Here is an 18,446-nt window from a genome sequence, read left to right as displayed (position 1 = left end):
CAACCATCACAGCAGTTATTGACTCAGGCAAGAATCATCAACGGGTGATGCTAAGCTAGTGGGTAAAGTTTGATGAAAAACAGGAGACTTATACAATTATCAAGGTATTTCCCTACAAGATACTGACTCATTATAAAGGGAAAAATAGTGACTTTAGAGTAGAAAAACTAGGCAGATACCACCTTAATTAAGTGACCAAACTTCACCTCACTGGCAAGGACAGAAATGAGCCATCTGTGACTCCTGATAGCTGCACTGACAAGAATGAGCAGCGCTTCATTTGAGGGATGCTTCTGCCAGATATGCATAGCCTGAACCTAATTATGAGGAAATACCACATAAGTCCAAAACAAAGCGTGATCCGGGATGTTCTTTTGCTATGAAGTGTATTTGTGGGACAATTGCTGAGATATGAATGTCTGCAGATTAATTAATAGTGTCATATCACTGTTATTTTCATGATAAGATAATGTTTTTAGGAAATACCCACCAAAGGATTTAGGAGTAAAAGGGCATCAGGTCTGTAACTTACTCTCAAACAACAGTTCAGAAAAACTTACCGATTGATAAAGAGCACAAATCATTTGGAGAATCTGACTGAAGGACAGATCGTGATTCTTTGTGCTCATTTTGGAACTTTTCTTTAAGTCTGAGGTTATGAAAAGCTAAATACACGAGTACCTAGATACCATAAGAGCACCTAGAAAGGAAGTTTGGGCTCTCTAGAATTAGAACTGGGGACAGGGCATATCCCAGATTGGGAGACCAGCTTGGTTTGAGGGGCTAGGCACCCTTCCTAAAGATCAAAGGTCTGGAAGGAGGGGAATGTGGCACTGGAGCCTCCTCCCTCCAAGAGAAAACAGAAATGAAGTCACAGGCAATTCTCCCTCTTACCTTCTGGACATTCCCCAGTAAACCCCCAGACCCCCAATCTGACCACACAAGACTTTTTTGTACACATAGTTTACTATTGTGGTCTAATTGTCATGTATCACAATCTTGTGTTTCATCAAGTGACAAATAATTTTATTATAAATTTGACAAGATTCTAACCTCAATTAGGTTATTGGTATGCTTGCCATTATTATTTAACTCAGTTTTTTAAATAACTGCTCGTTCAGGTAGTTTGGTTATTCCTTTAGAAAGTCCAAGGATTGATAAGGATTCAGCTCAGGCACGTTGCATTGCTTCTGTGGTATTCCAGGCTGAGAAGCTGGGACTTTCCAGAAGGCATTGTAAGCCAAGTGTTGGAGCTTGAGCTATGATGTCAGGTGGAGAGAATGGAGTTTAAATCCAGTGTGTACCACTTCAAGGTGAAGTTGGGTGGGTCATCTTCCCTTTTTGAGGCTCTCTTCTTATCTATCAAACACAGAAAAGAAAGCCCAGTTGTTGTGAGGAGTGGTAGGTAAGTGTTAACATAAAACAGCCCAACCTGTCTGGTTCTTCACTGCTAGTTGTGACAGAAATGCCTGGAAATCACCCTCTTCCCAGCGAACTCTGGATGAGTCAGCACTCAAGCTTGCCTCTGTAAACACCTGCAGGATCCCTCCAGCAAAGTGAACCCTCTCCGGCCTGCAACCTTTCCAGCTGTTTTTAGGTCAGTGGATGCCTGATATGATAAATAGACAGTTTAATTAAATTGAAACTTAGAAAAATGAGTGAAAGAGTTGTTTCTATGTAAACTAAGCTGAATATTTGGAAAGAGTTACAGGTAAAATGGTAAAAATAATAATTCTGCTGATTTAGGAATTATTTAGGTGAGGGTGAAGAGGCTCTGGCCAGAGACTGTGGGAGAGATGGCTTTGGGAATCCTTCCTCTGCTTCCACAAAGCTGTAACTGTAAATCAGAGAGGAGGGTTCATGGGTGTGGTTTAGGGAAGAAAGATGACACAGAAGGCCAAGCTGGGGATTCATACTCAGGGGCAATCTCCTGGCATCACCTGAGAGATGGGCAGTGAGGGAAGGAATGTGAATGCAATTTTAGGTTGAAGTTCAAGTCAAATATCTAAGGCACATTTACATTACTTTTTTTTTTAAATTTCCCCCCCTTTAAACATCTTTTTTGATTCATTAGTCCCTTAGACTAATTAGTCCCTTAGTACACATTAGATGAAAGGCCTTCTGATGTATTTTATTAGGAACACTGCTGGTAGGTAGAAACCATTTTTTGGGCATATACAAGTAGCCCGTATTCTCCGAGGGTGTTGACTGGGCTCCTTCCCAGTGGTTCCTCATCTTTGCTGCTCATCAGCACAAGCTGGGGAGCTCTGATGATCTAGTCCCTCTCACTCCATCCCGGGACTTTGATTCAATTATCTGAGTAGGGCCTGGGTAGGTGATTCTCATGTGCCACCAGGGTGAGGGACCACTGCTCTGTATGATTTGCAACGTGGGCCTCAAGTCTGTGACCATCTTTGCGAGAGTCAGATGAAGAGTCTTAGCCTCCACTCTGTTCCTCCCTGCAAAGCCAACCCGGAAGGGAGCTTGTGGAGAAAATCGGTAAGACTCCCTGAGTTGTTGGAAGGAGTCTGATCTCCTGGAAGGCAGCTCCCAGAAAAGTAAAAGGGGCATTGGGACAGTCCACGCCATGGCAGTGGGACAAGCGGCAGATCAGATGGCAGGATGGGTAGGATGGCATGAGAGTATGGGCTGAGATTGTCATTCCTCATCAGCCCTAAAGTGCCACGATCGGGCACAGAAAGATGAAGATTGTGTTGGAGGAACATTTCCTTGAAGTCAGACATTTTATTTTCCTCTCAGTGGATTTTGGATGGTCTTATGCACAATCGATTCTCATTGTTTGTGGTCATCACAGTCTGTAAAGTTGCCACACACAGTGAATTAGCTAATATTGAACCACTGTTCCTGGGAGGAAGACAGGGTTCAGTTGCTGAGAGCCTCTGGCCATCGCATGTTCATCAATTGATGGATAAGCGATCTCATTTTGTGTGGTTCTGTTTAAAGACACTTTATTTAATGTATACGGTTGACGCACTGACATTGAACTCATGGCCAACAGCACCATAACTCACGCCTGAATAAAGCTTATCTAACACATGCCTTTCATCCATAAAGTACATCCCAGCTTTCTTGTGCTCAGAGCACTAGACAGCATTTCGGCACTACCCTCAGGAGACATTTTAAACAGTGAAATCAACACAAAGCACAAAAATGCAAAAAACCTGGCACTAAACAAATCCTCAAAGGATATGGGTTTATGGTACAAGAGCTTGAACAAAAAGGCAGAGCATCGCCTTCTTTGACCTCTGCGGGGTACGTGTGCATGAGGAGATGAAGATTCTCACTGCTGTGCTCATGCCCATGCCTGGCTGTGAGAGCACTTTGAGTATTGATTTTGGGGTTATGCTTAAGTTTTTGTGAGTAGGTGAATTTGCAGATATGGAATTTGAAAGAACGAGGATTGCCTATCCATACTTGGTGCCATTTCCACTACTTCTTCCTCTTGTCCTGCTCAGTCATATCCCTCACTTTCTTCAAAAGTCTGCTTTCCCTGCCAAGAGGGATCTTTGTTGATTTACAACCTTCCTCTGATCATTTGTGTGTTCAATTCCCATCTGAGAATACCCTTGAGACAACTCAGTCCATCAGTCAATGAACCAACCAATACTAATGAAGTATTTTAAAGCACCCAACAGAACTTTTCTGTTTCAAGATTTTATTTTTAAGTAATCTTTACACCCAATGTGAGGCTTGAACTCACAATTCCGAGAACAACAGTCGCATGCTTTACTATCTGAGCGAATAGAACTTTTGAGAAGTATGGTGGGAGAAAGATAAATACAAGAAGCAATGACTTCCAAAGAGTGGTTTGCTATTTACTAGCAGTTGAGGAGAGAAAGTTACCATGTGAAACAAAGGCAAAACATGTTGGAAAGGACCTACGTCTAGTTTACAGAGAATGTTGCACACTACAGGTGCTCTAGATGTCTAGAAAAGAAAGATACCAATGAAGTCTTTAAATAAAGCTTTTCTAAGACATGGAACTTTCATGGGACTTTTAAAAAATGTTATATTTTATTTATTTGACAGAGCAAGAGAGCACAAGCAGGGAGAATACCAGAGGGAGAAGGAGCAGACTCCCGCTGAGCAGGGACCCCGATGCAGGACTCGATCCCAGGATCCTGAGATCATGACCTGAGCTGAAGGCAGACACCTGACCATCTGAACCACACAGAAGCCCCTAGAACTTTCATGGGACTTAAGAGAGACACATATGGAGAGTAGGTGGGGAAATTTTCAGGATATATGAATGCAGCCTGAGAAGTGGGAATAGATATTGATTTCTTCCCCCACCCCAAATAAGAATAATGACAGGAACCTAGGAACAGGAACCTATATACATGCTTGATGTAAGGAGTTAGAAGTGATAGAGCTGAGTGTAAGCCCCGCTCTGCCTGATGATGCTTTGTTCCTTGTTCTGTCAGACATTTTCCCAAAACCACTGACAGGACACTCCAGATGGATGAACCAGCACCAAACATTTTGTGTCCCAATCACATGTCTTTTGTCAGGATCTCAAGGACTCATTGGTAATAGGAGCTATTTTAATTTAGGGCCGTTATATTTGAGAGGTCATCCTGAAGAAAGATCCAAGAAACGGGGTCTAAGGTAGTGCGTTACTCCATAGGATCCGTAACATATTTCATTCACACATTCAATACTTTCCAACACGTAACCCACTCCCTCCTCTTTAGCAGTAAACTAAGCAGCTACATACTAGTGAACATCACAGGTATAAACCATCCTACCTCCTCTTGTTGCCTGAGGCAATACTTTGCAAACCTTCACTGTCTGTTACCAGTAATCAACTACTGCTGTAGAGGATTCTGTTATAGTGGCTACATGACCATGGCCCTAGCCTCGCGGGGGGGGGGGGGGGGGCGGGGACCAGCCTCCTAAGAATGTTGTTAATAACCCACACTTACATGGTCAATTAATCTACAGTAAAGAGGGTAAGAATATTCATTGTGGGAAAAGACAGCCTCTTCAATAAATTGTGCTGGGAAAAAGAAACAGCTACATGCAAAAGAATGAAACTGGTCCACTTTCTTACATCATACACAAAAATGAACTCAAAATGGATTAAAGACCTAAATGTAAGACCTGAACCCATAAAACTCCTAGGAGAAAACATAGGCAGTAAACTCTTGGACATCAGCTAGAGCTGTTTTTCTAGATATGTCTCCTGAAACAAGGGAAACAAAAGCAAAAACAAACTATTGGGACTTCATCAAAATAAAAAGCCTCTGCACAGCAAAGGAAGCCATCATCATGATGAAAAGGCAACCTCTTGAAGAGAAAAGGATATTTGCAGATGATATACCTGATTCAAAATCTATAAAAAACTTATACAACTCAACACCAAAAACCCCAAAACAAAACAAAAACCCACCCCAAATAATCTGATTAAAAAAAGGTAGGGGTGAGCCTGCTGGTGGGTATTAAGGAGCGCACTGGAGCACTAGGTGCCGTACGTAAACAATGAATTTTGGAACACTGAAAAAGTAAAATTTAAAAAAAAAATGTACAGGAAACTGAACAGGTATTTTTCCAAAGAAGACATCCAGATGGCCAGCAGACACATGAAAAGATGCTCAGCATCACTAATCTTCAGGGAAATAAAATTAAAACCCCAATGAGAGCACCTCACACCTGTAAGAATGGCTAAAATCAAAAAAGCAAGAAATAACACTGTTGGTGGGAATGCAAGCTGGTGCAGCCACTCTGGAAAATAGCATGGAGGTTCCTCAAAATGTTGAAAATAGAGCTACCCTATGACCCAGCAATCACACTACTGGGTATTTACCCTAAAGATACAAACGTAGTGATCCAAAGGGGCACGTGCACCCGAATGTTTATAGCAGCAATGTCCACAATAGCCCAACTATGGAAAGAACCTAGATGTCCATCAACAGATGAATGGATCAAGAAGATGTGGTATATATACACAATGGGATACTATGCAGCCATCAAAAGAAATGAAATCTTGCCATTTGCAACAACATGGATGGAACTAGAGCGTATCATGCTTAGCGAAATAAGTCAAGCAGAGAAAGACAACTATAATATGATCTCCCTGATATGAGGAAGAGGTGATGCAACATGGGGACTTAAGTGGGTAGGAGAAGAATCAATGAAACAAGATGGGATTGGGAGGGAGACAAACCATAAGTGACTCTTAATCTCACAAAACAAACTGAGGATTGCTGGGGGGAAGGGGGTTGGGAGAAGGGGGGGTGGGGTTATGGACATTGGGGAGGGTATGTGCTTTGGTGAGTGCTGTGAAGTGTGTAAACCTGGTGATTCACAGACCTGTACCCCTGGGGATAAAAATACATGTTTATAAAAAAATTAAAAATTAATAAAAAAAAGAAAAGAAAATAAATAAAGCAAGAAATAACAGATGTTGGGGAGGATGTGGAGAAAAAGGAACCTTCATACACTGTTGGTGGGAATGTAAACTGATGCACCCACTGTGGAAAACAGTATGGAGGTTCCTCAAAAAATTAAAAATAGTTTGTGTGTGCACGCACACAATAGAACATCATTCAGCCATAAAAATAGGATAAGATCTTGTCATTTGTGACAACATGGATGGATCTATAGAGCATTGTGCTAAGTGAAATAAGTCAGACTGAGAAAGACAAATACCATATGATTTCACTTATATGTGGGATCTAAAAGATAAAACAAGTGAACAAACAAAGCAGAAACAGACCCCTAAATACAGAGGACAAACTGATGGTTGCCAGAGGAGATGGGGGTGGTGTTGGGCAAAAGAGGTGAAGGGGAGTGGGAACTAACAGGCTTTCAGTTATGGAATGAATAAGTCATGGGAATGAAAAGTACAGCATAGGGAATATAGTCAATAATATTGCAATAGTGTTATATGATAGCAGATTGTAACTACACTAGTGGTGAGCATAGCATTAACGTATAGACTTGTTGAATTACCATAAATGTAACATTGTGTGTCAACTACAGTTTGATTTTTAATTTAAAAAAAAATTTAGGATTATTTATTCAATAATTTGAGACAGAGAGAGCATGCCTGCGGGTGCGTGGTGCACAAGCAGGGGGGAGGGGCAGAGGGGAGAGGAAGAAGCAGATTCCTGGCTGAGCAGGAATCCTTAGGAGGGGCTCAATCCCAGGACCCTGGGATCAAGACTCCAGCTGAAGGCAGACACTTAACCGACTTGGCCACCCAGGCGCCCCTATACTTTAATTTAAAAGAATAGTAATTTAAAGAAAGAACATATTAATGAAAGGTAATCAATCTAAAGGGCTTAGTGAAATGTCTGGCACCTGATAGGCCCTATGTGTTTGCTGTTATTAATACAAAGAGGAAATCTCCTACAGGGCACTGTTTATTTCCCTGTAAATTCTACACTGCAGTGTAATGTTGGGATACTAGTGACTCTCGCTTAGAACAATTGGTCATCCGCTGTGACTGGGACTAATATTATAATTTTGGATTTCTATGTGGCTTTTACCGAGTAGAACATGGGCTTGACGATGCACTCATTCTTTCCACAAACATTGATTATGCGCTTGCTGTGTGCCCAGCACTGTGCTTCATGCCGGGAGGGAGAGAGCGCAGGAATGAACGGGTAACAGCTACTATCACTGTGTTCTAGGCACAGTGAGAACCCTTTACAAAGGCATTTCATCCTCCCAGTGGCCCTCCGAGGTAGGCACCCTCATCTCCATTTTCCTGGGAGGACATCGAAGTTTTGAGGAATTGACAGGCCATTCAACTCCATAGTCACCCTCCGCCCCCAACTCTACACACGGAACATCCCCGTGCACAACCTTAGGCAGCTTATTCTGTACTGATTACTAAGAACTCAGTGAGACCCTGAACACCCACTCGGCACAACTCATCCCTCTTGTTTGAGAACTCCAGATGTGGGGGATCAGAGCGCGCCCCCTCTGCTGCCAGGGCCACCCAGCTTCCTGACAATACGGAGTAGGATGTTAAAGAAGCAAAGGAGACGCGAGAGGTTTTCTCGCCAGGCTACCACGTCCAGGCTCCAGAGATCTCCTTGGAAGATCCTTCTGTCCCCGTAACAGGAGGAAACAGGAGGATGCTGGGCCCCAGCGGCTCCACATTCTCGAGCACCACGATGAGAGGCTAAGTTTCTCTGCCATCAAAGCTCGCGCGACGGCCACACCAAAGACCCAAACCTTGGGCAGGGGCCAAACGGTCACTTCCCCGCCCTCCCGGCGCAGTATGCAAATCCGAGCACCAGGAAGTAGCTGGGACCTCTCGGCGGAGCCCTGCGACAGCCAGTTCCTCTCCCGCCGCTCCGGCCAGTCCGCCGCTCGATCCCCTGCCGTGGCGCCGCCGGGCCCGACGCGCTGCAGCCTCCAGCCCGCGGCAGGCGCGGCGGCCGCGCCACCCAGGGCCCCGAGCCCGCAGCCTGCCCTGCGCGGGCCCCGCGGGGCCGCCCCGTCGCGCCCCCGGCTCTGAACTCGAGTCACCGTGGAGCGCCGCCGCCGCCGCCCCGCAACTTTCACCCGGAGCTGGTGAGTCCCAAGGGCGAGCCCTGGGGTGGGCTCCGGCGCCGGGGCGGGGCGGGCGGGAGAGGCGGCGGTGCCACTGGCCGGAGTCCCGTGTGCCCGGGCGGCCCTGGGCCGGGGGTTGGGGTGGCCGCCAGCGCGCGCCGCCTCCTGGCAGCACGGGCGCGGACCCGGGCCGTGAGGGCACCCAGGTGCCTCCAGCCTGTGGGTGGCCGGGCCCTGGAGAGCGGGGGACGCGGGGGCGGGCAGCTCCGCAGGTGTCCTTCCCGCGGCGGCGCACACGGGGGCGGTGGGAGGTGTGGGCGCCGACCAGAGGGCTGGTTGCGGTCCCAGTTCTGGCCACTATCGGTGCGCCTCGGGGAAGCCCATCTCCGCGCAGAGCGGGCGCGCGGCGGGGATCCTGGCAGGGACTCCTCGGGTTGCACAATCCGGTCTCCCCTCTGGGCTCCGGGCTCCCCGAGGTGAGGGATGGGACTCGGCTTGGGCTGTCTGCCCGGCCCGCGGGCAGTTCCACTCCTCGGGAGCCCCGGGCGGGAGCGTGACGTCGAGGGGCTGCGGCAAAGGCTGGTGCGCACCCTCCCGTGGAGCCCGGCGCCTCCCGGCCTGCAGACCGGCAGTCCGGTGCCTTAGCCCGCCGAGAGGAAGCGAGAGTTATTTTAAGAATTCAGGGGTTGCCTTTCCTTCGCCCTGGGGGAAGGGTGAAAGCGTCAGTTCCCGCTTTCCGGCGTTATCTCAGCCCAGCGCGGCGTCTTCTCCAAGCTGTGCGTTTGTAACGTTCCTGCTAATAACTGACGTGGTCGTCTGGTTGTATTTCCTTGAGTGTTTGTATGTGTGTGTGTTTGAATTATCCCAAACCCACCCAGCTTCTTTGCCAGAAACTCCAGTTGAGTCTGGGCCTTGCAGTTTCCTAGCTGCACGTCAACTTGGGCCTATTATTGAAATTACCTTTGTGGGTTTTTTTCATCTCTGGGAGAACATGTTTACCTTCGGAGCTATTTATTGCATGTAAAGCCCCAAGCGCATACACAGGCTTTCCATAAATGGCGCTGTTATTAATACATTGCAAATAATTCTATCCATTAAAGCAAGGGTTCTCTGGTTCTTTGCAGTTTGTTGATTTTAAAGCTGGAACTTTGTGTCTGATTCAGCCATCTGACCTTCCTAGTAAAGCTGCTTAATAAATACACCAGAGATTTGCTGTCTGCGAAGCTACGTCTGGGAATCTCACTCACCCTGAGCACTTGCACTTAAGGATGTTTGGCTTTTTTTCTGATTTGTTGGCTGCTCCTCATGCTGCCTGTAGCGTTTAGGAGGGCAGACCTATTTGTCCCGGTATAGGTGAAAGCTAAGGGGAACAGGCACTGAAGGAGTATAGGAATTTCCTAAGTCCCCAGAAGTCCTTCCTGAGGAAGCGAACTTTGCTGGAAAACGGTGGGGTTTAGTTAGTCCTGGATTTTCCTTTTGAGGTAAGGAGATAAATGTCTTGAGGCTTGAAGAAATTTAATTTGATCCCAAGGGACTTTTGGTGACCAGGCCTCTTTGGATGCAGAGTAGGGTAAAACCCTCTTCCTGAGTGAAGGGTAGAGGTCAGCCCATGTAAGGAAAGAGAGAACAGGAGCCGGAAAACCTAAATTTGGGTCTCTCCCATCATTGACTAGAGCTGTGATACAGAATAAGTTGGGTTAATGACTTGGGTCATTTATGCAGCCAACATTTCCTTCACAGCAGTAACCAGAGTTATATTCTGATTTGTCCGTGTGTGTCTAGTGTTTTCACCACTGCAGTGAATGCTCTCTGAAAACAGCTCTGTCTTGTCCAAAACGCTAGCTAACCCCAATGCCTATCATGCAGTCAGGCTTACTTGGAAGAGGGAATGAAGGTTGGCTCTGAGTTTGGCTCTGCGCAAGGCCAAGGAACAAGGCTGGTTCCTTAGGCATTTGAAGCCCTCTGGCCTCTCTCCTGGTTTCTAAAACAGGGATTTTTGACTGTCTAGTTAACCCAGTGTCAGTGTTCTAAGTGGGAATCTTTACACAGGACAATTTATTCTGCTGTTTTCCTGGGGCCAAGGGTTTGACCTGGAGTGGTGAGGTGTAACTTGCAAAAGTAGTTCATCTAATCAAAAAGACCTACTTTATTTTAGAGTCATAGATGTTGCCAAGATATATGAAGACTTTGCAATATCCCCCCCCACCCCCCCGCCAAACACCAGGGTGTTATTGTTGATTTTTTTTTTTTTAGTAGAAAAGTGGTCCACAGTTTTGTGAAGCTATGACTCTCAAAACCCCCTTAGTTCCATTCTATTTGTATTAAAAAATAAATCACCAAAACATCTGAGATGTCAGTTGGTTCAAATGAATACACAGAGATATAATTTAACAACCTTAAAGGATATTGTCCATAAACCCATACAAATGTAAATCGGTATAAATAAGAATACAATGTGTACATGTCTACGGTATGAAAAGTTGTTACATCTCAATCACACTGCTGATCCCATGACCTCCATGTCCTCAGGCATGGATAGTATTAACATTGAAAGGTCACTACAGTCATTAGTTGGGACACTGACCAATGACTCATTGATGACAGAGGTGGCCTCAGATCACTCTTGGGCTCTACCTGGCAGTGACTGTGCTCACACCTTTTGCTTGTTGGAAGCGATTCCTGAGAATTGCTGATTCCAGTCTCAAAAGCATACTGAGCTCTGATTTCATTTGAACCTCCCATGGATCCCAGGGTAGGCAGGGACAGGTACAAAAAAAAAGAGGCTTGGTGTCATGTCCAAGGTTATAGACCTGGTTAAGTGGCACCACTGGGCAGAGTAGGTATGTTTTCTGGCTCTAACTTTAGAGTGTTCCCCACTTTTCTGCCTTTGCTTCTGTAATAGGTATTCAATTACATAAAAGAAATTATCACTTAATAAACATTTTTAAACAGGGAACCACAAGGTAATTTTCTTTTATGACTTGGTAATTGTATCGTCAAGCTGGGCATTAAAGGCATACTCAGGAGGTGAGTTTCTGTGCCTTTCAGCACTGCTTCCTGCTTGGGGAGGGAGTAGCCCTAGTAACAGCCAAGGTGACAGCTATATGGGCTGTTGCCCAAACAGCTCTAGTGACTGTCTTGGGGCTATCAGGGCTTACTGGTTCAAAAAGAAACACCCAGGTAACACTTTACCAAAGGGTTATCTGCAGCCGCGACTAGAAGTTCCTTCCCTGAACCATGCAGGCCTCCTTGTGTGGTGGTTAGAACAGTGAGAGCATCATTTGCAGTGAAAATATAAAGTAGGGGAGACAGGATCCATAAGATGCTCATTAAAGTATGCATTCCTTTACTGAGCACCTGCTATGGGCCAGGCGCCCCTCAAAGCCCACACTTTTACAATGGACACACACTGCCTACCATCTCTAAAGATTGGTGATGAAGAGAAGGACATACAAGAGGAAGTTCCTTTTTTTTTTTTTTCCAGTCAGAACTATTGAAAGATTTCTTACAGCTGTCCAGTTTCCTGATACTTAAATTGTGAAATGTTGAGTTGACGCTATCATCATTTCTGAAATTTATTTTGAGTAAGTTCCCATTTAGGGGAGAAGCCCAAGTGTAGACAATGTATGGGAATCTGCCAGTTGAGGAATTAGAATTTTTGGAACAGTCCCATTTTAAGACTTGGACCTTCTTTTGGATATCTTTGGCTTAAGTTAGCTGGAAGGGCTGTCTTGTAATTTAGAAGAGCAAGTTCGAATAATGACTTGGGATGATGTGTTAAAAATGTACGTCCATGCTGACAAGTTGCAGGGCCAGAGAATATAGCCTTTGTTCTTTATTCTTGGACTTTTTCCTCAACCTTGTTCTGTGCTTCACTTTCTCTTAGTACTGTCAACGTTCCTTATCTGCCACAAAACTATTTCTTGAAAGTTCTGTTTGCCATGGGGATGTCATTTTCATTTATATAGAATTCGTTCAGAGTTTTATTATTTGACTGTCTTTGTTAACCTTCACGTATTCCCAGTCTCCCTTCTCTGGCCCCTCTCCTCAGCTCTCTGCCTGTCTCCTTTCAAGGTCCCCAAACCATGAATTGACACAAGAGGAGCTGAGCATTTATGGGAAGAGATTATTAGTTTGTTTGTGTTGTTGTAACTGTTCATTTCTTGTGATGCTGACTTATATAAATGATGTCCAGTAAAATTATATGAATAAGGAGGATCCCTTTACAGAATCCACCTGAGAGGGTGTTTCTTAATGTTCTAGGCTCTGCCCCCATTGGCTTGTAGAACACTGGGCAGAGGTCTGAGCTATTCCTGCAGCTCAGAGGGTCTTTTAAATCTGTCTTCTCTCCTTTTGACAGTTCACACCTCAGGCAAGTCAAGTAATGCAGTGTCTGCCCACACTCCCACCCTTCCGTGAACATCTGAACTCATTCTTGATCCCAAGCCATGCTGATTGAAAGGTCTTTGCCAACATGTCGCTCCAGCCCTCCTTCCTCTATCTGTTGGTACAACATCTGGTGGGGAGCTGTCACGACTTCCTTGGGCCCACTTTTCAGCACTGGTGAGGTGATCTGCATCCAACTGATGCAATGACGTTCTTCTTGGCTTTTGGGCCTTCAGGGTGCCTCTGCTCTTCCTGTAAATGTTAATCCCCACGGGGGTGAGGGGAACAGAGAAGCTCGTCTGAGAGAGACCCTCTGGAGAGGGAGGACCACTTCTGCTTTCCAAGGGGAAGCTGTGTCACGGAGAGCAGAACTGTAGCCAGCAGCCTGACAGGAGGCCCGAGGGAGGGGGCCGGCAAGGAAGTGATACTTCCTCCTGCTTCAAAGGCCCCAGACCCAGTCATTTGCCTGCAGCCCCACCTTCCATACCATAGAACGAGGCTTTTTCCTCAGGGTTTTTTCTACCACCCTCTACTCTGTTCATTTTCAGCTTGCCCCTGAGAGAGGGGGTGGAAGGAAAAGAATGAATGTAGTCATCGCTGGAGAGCCTTCTGAGGTGAAACCCATGGTGGCCATGCTTGATTTTCAACATCAGAAAGATGTACCTTTTGATATTCATCATGGTGGAAACCATTGTGAAAATCTTAGTGGGTGTTTTGAAATCTTTTAATATTCAGGCAATAAAATAGTTTCTTAATCTAGTTATAATGGTTCAGTTCTATTTTTAAAATTATTTAAGCTCTATCCTCTAATTTTTGGGGATAGAACAGTGACTTTCATGCTTCTTTGACCACACCCCACATCAAAAAATAGGTTTTATCTTGTGCCCGAATGCAAAGAAGAAAAGAGAAAGAAAGAAACACAATTTGGTAAAGAATGCCTCCTTCTAGCTCATTGGGTAGTATTACCCAGAGCAGTCCCTTTGAGACCAGCAGCATGGAAGAGTCTATTAGAGTTTAAAACCAATGGGGGAGGGGCACCTGGGTGTCTCAGTGGGTTAAGCCTCTGTCTTCCTCTCTGGTCATGATCTCAGGGTTCTAAGATGGAGCCCTGCATCCTGTGGGCCCTCTGTGCAGCAGGGAGCCTGCTTCCCCCCTCTCTCTGCCTGTCTCTAATAAATAAATAAAATCTTTGAAAAATAAATAAATAAACCCATGGAGGAGCCCAGAATTCCACAAGCTCCAGTCCGTTAGGAGACTTATTAAGCAAATACAAATTCAGATACATCCATAACAATGGAACACCTTGAATATATCTTTAAACATAGTATTAAATTACATTGCTAAAATGAAAAGTGTTTTTAAAAAGTTGAATCACTATATTGTACACCAGAAACTAATATAACATTGTATGTTAGCTCTACTAGAATTAAAATTTAAAAAATAAAAATAAATAAATTAACAAATTAAAAAAAAATAAAAGGTTTAACACATATGTGTAGGTAACTATGGTACTATTTTTGAAATAAAATATGCATTGGTGGGACACTAATCTGTAAGCTATGTATATCAGTAATTATACTAAAGTTTTAATAGGGATTATTTCTGCGTTATCGGTGAATGCTGGGGTTTTTTTTTTTTGCTTTTGTACATCTTTTTATTTTTAAATTTTTTAAATTTTTCTAAAATTTTTATTTATTTTTAAAAATATTTTATGTATGTATGTATGTATTTCAGATAGAGAGAGAGCGAGAGCATGAGTGGGAGCAGGAACAGAAAGAGGGAAAAGGGAGCCTGATGCAAGGCTTGGCCCCAAGACCCCAGCATCCTGGGACCATGGCCTGAGCTGAAGGCAGCCACTTAACTGAGTGAACTACCCAGGTGCCCACATCTTTATTTTTTTAAAAAGAGAATCACTTACATGATTTGAAAATAGCAGTATAATGAGTGATGACACGAAGCCAGTGTGAGTGCAAGGGAAAGGGAAGAGCAATCAGAAAACACTGGGGCAAAAGTGGCCGTTATGGCTCTTGTGTGGATATAATTGTAAGCAGACCTGCCCCTGGAGGAATTTATGCATTATGAATGTTGTAAATAGATATAATATTTTCTTTTTCTTTCTTACTTTTTAAAAAGATTTTATTTATTTATTTATTTGAAACAAAGAAAGTGTGTGCGCATAATGGGGCAGAGGGAAGGGGAAAGGTGGGGCTCCATCTCTAGGTCACCACCTGAGCTGATGGCAGACGCCTAACCCACTGAGCCACCCAGGTGCCCCAGATACAACATTTTCTTAAGGGAATGTCCACTTCTTATGTTTAGTTGTATTTAGTATGGAACTTATTTCTTGAGTAATTTGTTCAGGAGTCATTCCAAGGCCCAAGAACTTGTTCTAGTAAGGTGGCAGTTGGCGTGGAAAATCATTGCCCAGAATATGAAATGTTGGATTTTATTGTGTAAAAGGGAAACTTATTGGAGCCTTTTGGTGAGAAGCCAGTTTTGTTTCCATCACAATCAACTTACTACCTAGACTCTTGGCTGCATATGGTGCTGCCAAATGATGAAGAGATAATAAGCACTTGTTGACTGCTCTGAATTAGGTGGATGATTTGCCCAGGAGCTAACAGGCACTTCCACAGAGATTAATTTGGGGTCGAAAAGTAACATTTATTGTTGTTTTACATGACATTGGAAGGCGTAAGCTATTAGTCACAAACACTTAGGTATTTGGTCCCAGTCCTAAATGGTCATCTTACCCAACATACTCTTGGTAATGGTAGCACTGTTGAAGAAGTAAGCAGTTAATTTAAGGTCTAAGTTTCTGTGATATTTAAAAGGAGAATATGTTGTAAAGCAGCAGCTTGGTATTGGGATCATGTTTATGATATATAAATTAGTTTATCAGAAGAATTACCATAACTAGGAATGGCAGTATCTGACAAATGGCAAAGATGCCAGCAACTAACTACCTTGCATAATCAGATATGTCAGACTGATCATCTGTTGTATTCAGTGCCTTTGAGGGATGATTAATTTGACGGGAAATAATATAAAATGGTAAAAAGAAAATGGGCTTCCAAGTTAAACAGATCTGAGTGCCTGTCTTGGTTCCCCTGCTTAGGACTTTAGGTAAGTTACTTAAGCTCACCATTTATAATACCCAAGTCTGTGGTGGTGATTGGCAGAGTTCTAATCTCCTAATGCTGTTTCTGGTACACAGTAGGTACAGAATAAAAGGGACTGCATCCTTAAATAATGAGAGGCTTCATGAGAGAGTGACAGACATATAGTATTATAGACACAGTCCCTGGCTTCAAATGAAATTTTAATACGGAATTCATGGTCATCAGTATAATCAAATGAGCACTGTTAAGAGTTGGTTTTTGTCTTTCTAAACAAAAGCCTGGTTGTTGTCTCTCTGGATAATGGGCCACATTGGCTTTTTGAATTGTTCCAAACTTAATAGATTAAAATGTATATAAAAAAGAAACTCTAACAAATTAAATCTCCTAACTGCCTGTGTATCTTTTACTTTATGGAGTTCAGTTATTTTTTAAAGTTTTAAATGAATTATTATGAATATATTACCAAATGAATTAATATAACCACTAAATGAGAATTGTAATTTTCCTTAAATTTGTTTACATGTGGATAATCTTTCTAAAGTCTAGTAGAAAAAAAATTTCTGAACACTTTAGTGAATGACCCTCAAATGTTACTTTGTTGCTATGGTTATAAGTCTTCAGCAAAGATAGGACTATACAATTAAACAAATGACATGACCCATCCAGTGTCACGTGTCAACCCTTGGGCTCTTGACGCCACCTCTCTGCCTTGTTATTTGATAGTTGAATCATAGAATCTTGTAGAAGGAGGAGATTCTGGTGGTGTGTCTTAAGATAACCCTTAGCAGGTAGTCACTTTCCCTTGAACCTAAGGTCTCAAATGTTAGTTTCTTCCCAGGTTTATCCCTAATGCAGGTGGTGGAAGCCACATAATGAGAAGCACCAGGACCAGGATAAGGTGCTCAAAGTGGCCCATTTCATTTGTGGACAGCTGTAGGTATTAGAAAGCTCTCTCTATCATGCTATAATTTTTCATCTCCATAATTTCTGCCTTCTGCTTCTAGTTCTGCCTTCTAGCACTGTTTTGATACATTTGAAGCTGTGGCTGTCACTTTGGGATATGGAAGGACATTATCGATTGCCTGTCCACCCGGCAAGCACCTCTCTTGCTAACAGAACCCAGATTGTTTCAGGATCCATCTTCTCTGTGGAAGGCTCAGCAGAAGTTTTCTCCATCCCCATTGATAGGGTGGCCCTAACTGGTCAGAGGCTCCTACTCTGGTTGTTTCATAAATGGGTGTACTTTGGTATGGACAAAATCAGTAAAGCAAAGTAATGTTCCATAGATGGTCCCAAGATATAAGTAGAAAAGGAGTGGAAGGGGGGAAGAGAAGAGAAGTGAGAGATAAATGGGGAATAAAGAAACAAAATAAACCTCACTGGAGAGTCAAGAAATTGGAAGAAAAATACTATGTTATCTTGATTACTAATTTGTAATGTGCACAGTATGTGGTTGTTCACTCTGTATTCTTTTTTCTCTAGTCACACAGACTGGCATGGGATTATTAGTAATTACTGGGTTTCCATAACTACAATTTATTTTTCAAATGTCTATTTATTGAGTATTGTGTGTTGAACATTTTAGTGGGTGCTCTGGGGAAAACAAACATTGGATGTGTGAGATTCCTATCCTTAAGAGTTTATTGTACTCTTTTCTCTCTGGCTGGTTCACCGATCACAAGGCTGACAAATTAATATGCCATAAGGCAGGACAGGAACCTTGCTCAGGAGGTCCCTGGGCATCTTAATCAGTGCCCAGAAACCAATACCTTTGGGAAGAAAGAAGGCAGCATATGAGGTGGATAGAACACAGGATGTGGAATTATCACCTTTGGGCTCAAATTCCAGTTCTGTCCCTTCCTAACTGTGGGACTGCTGACAAGCTGCTGGCCTTGCTAGCCCCAGGCACCCCCCCCCCCCGCCGCCGGTTGTGAGGATTCCAAGATGCAATGGATTCAGAACTAGTTACACGTGAAGCACAGAGTCAGTGGTTGCTGTGAAATCGTTAGTATCAAAAGAAATTACATAGCTGCTATCAGAACAACAAAAACAGAAACCAGAAGATAGCAAGTGTCAGTGAGGATGTGGAAAAACTGGAACTCTTGTGCACTGCTAGTGGGAATGTGGGTTGGTGCAGCCACTGTGGAAAACATGGCGGCAGTTCCTCAAAAAATTAAACATAGAATTACCATATGATCCAGCAATTCTATTTTGGTATATACACCCCCAAAATTGAAAGCAGGGTCTCAAAGGATTATTTGTACACCTGTGTTCATAGCAGCATTATTCTCAAGAGCTGAGGGGTGGAAGAAACCCAAGTGTCCATCAGCAGATGCGTGGACAAACAAAATGTGGGATGTACATACACTGGAATATTATTCAGCCCTAAAAAGAACATTCTGACATGTG

General features: G+C 43.7%; 1 protein-coding gene across 3 annotated transcripts in view; it reads left to right on the top strand.

Moving 5' to 3' along the window:
- The first annotated feature begins 8,467 nt into the window (after nucleotides 1-8,467).
- Nucleotides 8,468-18,446, top strand: part of LYN (LYN proto-oncogene, Src family tyrosine kinase) — a 116,368-nt gene continuing 106,389 nt past the window's right edge. For all 3 annotated transcript variants that reach the window (XM_045075772.1, XM_045075770.1, XM_045075775.1), the window contains exon 1: nucleotides 8,468-8,550. The gene's annotated coding sequence lies outside the window, so the exon portion shown is untranslated. The remainder of the gene's footprint in view (nucleotides 8,551-18,446) is intronic.

Source organism: Mustela putorius, unplaced genomic scaffold, assembly GCF_011764305.1.
Source record: "Mustela putorius furo isolate JIRA1106 unplaced genomic scaffold, ASM1176430v1.1 tig00000151_pilon_pilon_pilon, whole genome shotgun sequence".
NCBI classification, from domain to species: domain Eukaryota; kingdom Metazoa; phylum Chordata; class Mammalia; order Carnivora; family Mustelidae; genus Mustela; species Mustela putorius.
This window is presented reverse-complemented; position numbering and strand designations above follow the sequence as displayed.